Source organism: Etheostoma spectabile, unplaced genomic scaffold (genome assembly GCF_008692095.1).
Source record: "Etheostoma spectabile isolate EspeVRDwgs_2016 unplaced genomic scaffold, UIUC_Espe_1.0 scaffold00000021, whole genome shotgun sequence".
NCBI lineage: Eukaryota > Metazoa > Chordata > Actinopteri > Perciformes > Percidae > Etheostoma > Etheostoma spectabile.
Genome location: NW_022602539.1, coordinates 40,724 through 48,200, shown reverse-complemented (window position 1 = coordinate 48,200; position 7,477 = coordinate 40,724). Strand labels below are relative to the sequence as shown.

Genomic DNA, 7,477 nt, shown 5'->3' with positions numbered 1-7,477 from the left:
TGTGACTTTGCTTATTAGAGGGGATTGTGGGGGATTTTGTGCCAAATATGTGACGACAAAAATATTTCAGTGTTTTTTCATTCTTTAACTATTAAACTTGGAAAATGTGATGGGCAGTGTGAAGTATTTGTTTGACATTCAGTGGTTAACTAAAAGATAATGAAAAGATTTGGGCTGTATAATGTGAAGAAATCCAGCTTAGACATACCACAAGGTTATTTTAACACTATATGGCCAAAAGTATGTGGACCTAATCTTCCAGACAAGTCCTTTTGGGTCTGTTTTTTTCTGGTTTGAGCCTTTCTTCCAGGTGAAGGAAAGCTTATGCTCCAGCATGAAAGTATCTCTAAGACAATAGTGTGTTGCCAACTTGCAAAATATCTTTTTTCACAGGCATACATTTCACATAAAACCAAGTCTATAAAGAAATTCTTTTCCCATTTTGGAACAGAGCCCTGACCGCAACCCCATCAACACCTTTGGGTTAAACTGGAACACAGACTGCGAGCTGGACCTGGGGCCTCATTTATAAAACTGTGCGGCAATATTGCGTCCGAAGTGGCGTGCAGACAAAACCTTGGATGTGAGTACGCACAAAAATATTTGGGTTTATGAAATGGTGGGCATGCACGTTCTATAGCAGATTCCCTTTATAAATCACAATTGACTTTAAATGCGGCGTGGCTTCATGCCAGGGCTTTTACTCAGTGTCACCTTGTAATTCTTGTTTGAGGGGTGGAAATGAGGAAATACTTTTGGCCAGCACAGTGTGGGCATTACTAATGCCAAAAAAGCTATAGAGTGAAAACATGTTGGAGACCCAGTTAATGCCGCGGCCTCAGATGTCGGACAGTGCCCCAAATTAAAAAGAAACAGGCGGAGTTTGACAGAGCCAAAATACTCATTGTAGCAGCTGAAACTTATTTTATTTTTACTATTTTAGAAAGTTAAAAACAATGTTCTGTAAACAATGTATTTATGTTTAATCTGGCTGCTTGTATTCTGCAGCCAGATTGATCCGATTCTGATAGCCTTAATTAGCATTCCACGACTTAACACAAACCCAATCTTTTAAAGTTGTTATCACGTTAATTCTGGCATTTAACATAGAAATAGAAAGAAGCCTTTTTCTTCACAAGAGGAAGTAACCTCCCTCCAACCCCAAGTATCTAGACTATGCTAAGACAATAGAATGTTCATTAATTGTATTTTTGTGAGAGTTTCTAATTTACATAACTTTTGATCTGTGTCTGGGAGGAACCCCCAACATGCATGTTAGAGGCGTGACACATACTTTTCTCAAGCAGCAAAGACAGCCACTGAGATGCCCTCAACATGTTACCATGCCAACGACGGACCAATGACAATGGTACACTAGGTGAAAAGGAACCGCCCCCAGGTGCAGGGAATATAATACTGAAATGTACAATGATTCCAAGAGGGGCATGTTGTCAGATCACTGTCAGCTGTAGCGTTGTTGTTTTTTGTGTCTTATCGTCTTTGTCATATCTTCATCATACTGTTTCATTAAACCTTTTGTTGATTCTCAATTGGACCTTAAGCCTCTATTTGTCTTTGTCAACATGTGAGTTAGTTTTTTCTAACAAGACCTGGCCTACCACTTGCGGAACACAACAAAAGCACATATGGACAAAACGAACGTGCTAAATACATGTTATTTTAAGCAGATTTTAAATTACACTGTAATAATTAAAAATTCGCCCTCATGAAATCCAATCACGGCTGTCTTGCTTGGAAAGCAATAGACAGACGGTGGCAATGTAACAATGACCAATCAGCGTTCAACCTACAGTCTGTTGAGATGCCTCTCCAAACGCAAAAACAAAGGGCAAAAACACCATAAAAGTTAAGAAAAAATATCTGTATTTTCCGAAATCCAATAACACAAGGAAAGAAAGTAGAGGCCCAAACGCAACTTTCCTGCACAGAGATGTGTATAGACACTACTGTAAAACTGTTAAAGTGAGAGTGACTAGGTTTACACATCATACGAAACTTTGTAGAGGCCCAAGCGCATCTTTCCTGCAAGGAGATATGTGTATAGAAATGACAGAAACAAGCTTTACACGTCATAAAAAAGACGCCAGAACGCATCTTTCCTACATAGATATATACAGTATGTAAAGGAAGTTCTGCAAAGAAACTACTGTAAAACTGTTGACATGACAGTAACAAGGTTCACACATCACAAAAGCTCAGAAGAGACCAAAACGCACTTTTCATGCATGGAGATGTGGGTATAGCAGCTACTGTTAAGAAACCAATGTAAAAGTGTTGAAATGACAGCAACAAGGTTAAAACATCACAAAAACTTCAGAAGAGCCTGAAACGCACGTTTCCTGCATGGAGATGTGTGTTTAACTGTTGCAACACGTTCTCACTCCAAAGTCGTAACATGTGGACGCTTGGTCAGGAGCCCTTGGCGTAACCATGCAACGAAATGGACACCCCTTGAAGTAATAATCTAACGTGCAGGGAAGTCCCATAGACTTTAATGGAGCCCCGTCCTCGTAAAAATAGACGACAGGGCACCACGATCTCGGTGATGACTGGCCCACAATAGGAATAACAAAATGGCATAATAAATGATATGTATATAACATTTAAACATAGAGAGAGTCAAATAACAGCTCCTCCATTTTTAACAGACGTTTTTTTAACGTTGCTCTATAAATAAGGTTTTTGCCAGAAGTTTTTTCGGATATGGCGTCACACCTGACGAGATATAGGCATTATACACTGTGATACAACAGTCGATTAATTAATAATACAATCATGTATAACTTTGCATAGTTTCATTTATATCTGGTGTAAATGTTTAAATGTTTAAGAAACGAATTTGCCATTATTTATTATTATAGTGGTGCCGCCCAACTAGACGGAGCGGCATCCTTGGCGTCGCGCACCGCTTGGAATTGCTGCAGAGCGCGGCGCTTTCAGCTTTGACTTAGTTGCCGCTGACCTTTCTAGGCGCGACCAATGGCTGAGCCAAGAATTCAATTCAATTCAATTCAATTTTATTTATAGTATCAATTCATAACAAGAGTTATCTCAAGACACTATACAGATAGACCACACTCTAGAATTTACAAGGACCCAACAGTTCTAGTAGTTTCCTCCAGAGCAAGCAACAGTGCGACAGTGGCGAGGAAAAACTTCCTTTTAGGCAGAAACCTCGGACAGACCCAGACTCTTGGTAGGCGGTGTCTGACGGGCCGGTTGGGGTTAGAATGAAGAGTGGCAATAACAAAAATAGAAAAAAATAGTAGTTTGTAGCAGTTCTTTGTAGTAGTTCATGGCATAGCAGGACGCTGTGCGGCATTACAAGGCACAGCAGGACGTAGCAGGACGTAGCAGGGCACTGCAGTGTAGCAGTTGAACATGGCATCACAGAACGTGTAGCGGGACCATGGCGACAGCTGCTACCCTGATTTTGGAGCATCCCTGATCCAAGGGAACATGCTGGGGAAAAAAGAACATACGGACTCCGGGGAATGACTCCCCAGAGCTAGGTTAGTAACAAGCATTTCTGGGACATGGATGCACATAAATGAAAAGATGGAAAGATAGAGGAGAGAGGAGCTCAGTGTATCAAAATAAGTCCCCAGCTGTCTAAAACTATTATTACAGCAAAACCAAGAGAGACAAGGTAAAGAGAGCTCCAGCCCGGTCGGGCTAGAACTCTCCCCAACCGGATCGGGCTGTATGCCAAGTCTCCCTTTAGTTTTATTATATTCTTGATTATATGATAGATAAATCTGAAAACTATGTGACTAACTACTACTCCCTAACAATATTCGAGAAGCAATGATGACGTCCCTGCGACGCTCAGATGTGCACGCATTTTCAACTTGGTAAGTAAAATAAATAGGTACAATTATCCCCACAGCGACCTAGTTAGGTCAATAAGTTGTTGTTCAAACCCTTCAACGTGCAGGCTAGCGGTCTAATGGGACGATGAATGATGTAAAGCGTTAATAAAAAGACTAGCTCCCACAAGTGAAACCTACAGTAACGTTAGCGGAAAGGTAACGTTAGCTGCTGTTAGCAAATCAATTGTTTCTTTATGCCTAGCCTATTGCCACATATATGCTCATAACGGGTACAATCACGTTCTCACCTAAGCACTAACTTTGAAAAGCCATCCCTAACTTTGATCGAAAATACTCTAACAGCAGATTAACTATTTTGACTTTACTGTTGTGCTATTCCTGAACTGTCTACAGTAGAATGAACTTGATATAGGCTGAGAAGTTTTCCCACTGCTATTGTCTATCTTATTCCATCTCAACATGTGGTTGTTGTAATTAGCAATAACAGTAGATTTACTAAAATATTGGCCAGATGTGTTGGTGAAGTAGTGGCAGAGAAACACAGTAAATATGTTGTTTAGACAGTTACAAAATGCAGTCTAATATTTGTTAGTAGATTTAAAATCAAACAGTGTAATAAATCAGTTACTACTTCTTAGTAAGTTTTTTTTCTTTGCTTAATTAAGATAATTTTCTCTAAGTTGGCATGGTGGCTTATGGAATTGTTTAATTACTTTTTTATAAAGGATAGTAATTACAATTCCAGCCACAGATAAATGACAATTTGTTTAAATTAGGCTTTTTGCAATTGTTCAAACTGTATATTTTTTGTGTTTCAAATCAACTTTATTCTTTCTTTAGATTTAAGTTAGATGTTTTTCTGAGTAAATGAATGGAGCTGATGTTTCTTAATGCTGCTGTGTACTTTTCTGGTTCAGTAAAACCGTGAGCTGTCGTTAACAATTAATGCCTCATTTAAATATCACAGTGGAAATAATCCTTATATATTTAATTCTCATTTGCAGAAATGACAAAACCCAAACTTCAAGCTGCGCTTTCAACTTTGACTTCTTAATGATGACATCCCTGCGATGCTCTTGCTTCTCCACTCAACGCCTCTGCACACATTTTCAACTTGGAAAGTAAAATAAATAGGTACAATTATCCCCACAGCGACCTAGTTAGATCAATAAGTTGTTGTCTAAACCTTTCTTTCAGATCTGAACGATTACCTGCTTAAAGAAAAACTTACTGATGACCTCCAAAATGCTGATGACCTGCTTGCTGAGCTGCAGAAAGAGAAGGCAGCACTACCAGCTAGGACATCCGCGTCAAAAGTCAGATGGAGAAAGAGAGACAGTGATGGGAATGTACTCCTTGCAAGGCCAAGGTCACACAGGAATCAGACAGAAAAAGGTCAATATTGTTTTTTCATTCATGATATTTTCAAGAGTGTTTAGGCATTTAAAACTGAATATCAAGGGATACATTCAGTTCAAATCTTTGCGCCTTGGATCTTAATTGAAATAGATAGCCTACATTAAGGTTAACTATTACATACTAATACAGTACAACCTATAAAATAAGCTGACAAAAGCTTCATTGTGCCAGCTGGAACAATATTGTTTAGAAATCTTGCTATGGATGGGCAGTATAATCTCTTACAAGATGTCGACCTTGAAATGGTTTATTTATTAGTTGTTAATAGCTCACTTATTTTTGAATTTGCTTCTACAATGAGCATTTGTGTTTGCTGCCATTGTCTATATATTGCTGGATAGGCAGATAACCAACAGTAATTGGATTTTGCAACTAAATGAACAGTTGTGAACCAGCCTAGGCACTAGCCATGGTGCAATTATGACATTTTTAATGTTATCAATGTTGATGTGAGTTTTTTGTGGGACTGTTGGTGATGATCACACGCCTAATCCTCCCTGCAACACTGCTGATCATGGCCCTAACTCTGCTGCAGAGACTGCTTCAAAGACCATCTCTGCTGGTATGTAATTCAATATATAACATTAAACATGAACTGTTAAAATAAAAAAGTCTCCAGAAAAGTTTTATGATGTATGATTGTCCCTTAATTAAGAATTTTCCTTTTTTTTATGCAAATGAAAGAAACAATGAGCAAAACAATTGTGAAACTTTGTGTATTTTTTTTTATTCTTTTACAATTGTAACAGAATGTCTTGTGCAAGATCTACAGTACTCCTTGAGTGTCTCTGACGATGAGATACAAGAAGCTGCAGTAGACCAGGGAGCTCCTCTGGCTTCTTTGGATTGGAGCACTTGTAACGCTCTCTTTTTGAGAGATAGAGGGTATAGAGACCTTACCTTGTAAATAGCATGCTGGCACAGGGTAACGTGGCAACAAAAATCTGCAGTCAATGTGGGATCAACTGTGCAAGTGTCAGATGCAGGGACTGCTTACCATGTCCATTCCTCTTCATCAGCCGGCACAACAAAACCTACATCCTTCAGAACCGGGATGCCATGTGTGCTGGATTCTTTCAGCCATTGCCTCCAACCAGTTGCGTTGTGGATAATGCTGTTACACACTGTGGTAAGTTATGGACTTTTTTGTGTGAGTGTGTATACTGTATGTCTAACTGTCGTTAATGATGAATTATCCAAACCCGTTTGTGTAATATTTTTTAGTGCGGCTTTTGCCTATTGAGATGCCTGTCCAAATCTGTCGCTGTCCACCTGAGGCATTGAGGGTCATCCAAGGAAAGTCAGTTGCTTTGGTCACAATGAATGGTAATTATGTGAAAGATTTCCTTTTGTCCAGTTAAAAAAAAAGATTAATATTCAACAGCCACAATAATGTAATATCTTAAAGAAATGTGAACATCAGCGCCAACTCAGCGAGCTTTATATATGACGTATACAACATGGAATCCTAACCTTGGCAGTCATAACATTACAGTGGAGGTAAATGTTACTTTTTAGGGCGGTATGATCTCAACATGCCAGAGCTAAGCTGCGAGGGATGCCAGGCTACTTGGACTGCAGAAGTGGATGACCTTATACAAAGTGGCTACCGGCCCGCCACCCTCAATTTTGCAACAGTTTATGAGGAAGACTTATTTTTTACTTTTGAGAGCATGAAGATGGCATCACCCGGAATGTCCTGTCAGGCATTTCTACGAATGCTTGAGAAGCGGACTGTTCGCTTGGCCGTGTCAGTATTTCTCTCTTTATTCTGCAGCATCCTACATTTTTTATGTTTTGATATTAGAAGTTCTTTTTCTAATTGTTTTGCGCTGTTGTTGTTTTTTTAATAGACTGGAAAGCTCTCATCTGACAGCTTTCAGAAAAGCTTTTTTGAATGGGCTGCTGTTCAATATGAAGTTGATGCCTTTTGCAAGGAGCAATTTAGCTGTCCTGCCTGCACTCTAGCAATGCTTGCCGTCTCGGTTGACGGAAACCGCAAGCTTCATCGTTTCAGGAGTACAGCAAGGTACTTACTAGGGATGAGCGAGTACAGCATTATCTGTATCTGTATCAGTTTACCACATTATCTGTATCCGGAGCCGTACTCGGACTGGGCGGGGCCTAACCTGGAAGTGGGCAGATTTAACCCGGTCAATCTGGTTGTCTTGAAATGGGCGGGGCTTTAACCGGTATGTTATTTT

General features: G+C 39.6%; 1 long non-coding RNA gene across 1 annotated transcript; it reads left to right on the top strand.

Moving 5' to 3' along the window:
• Positions 1 to 6,328: 6,328 nt before the first annotated feature.
• Positions 6,329 to 7,192, top strand: LOC116674380 (uncharacterized). The gene is made up of 3 exons (XR_004328086.1): positions 6,329 to 6,402; positions 6,498 to 6,599; positions 6,792 to 7,192. It is a non-coding gene; the product is annotated as an uncharacterized LOC116674380 (long non-coding RNA).
• The last annotated feature ends 285 nt before the right edge of the window (positions 7,193 to 7,477 follow it).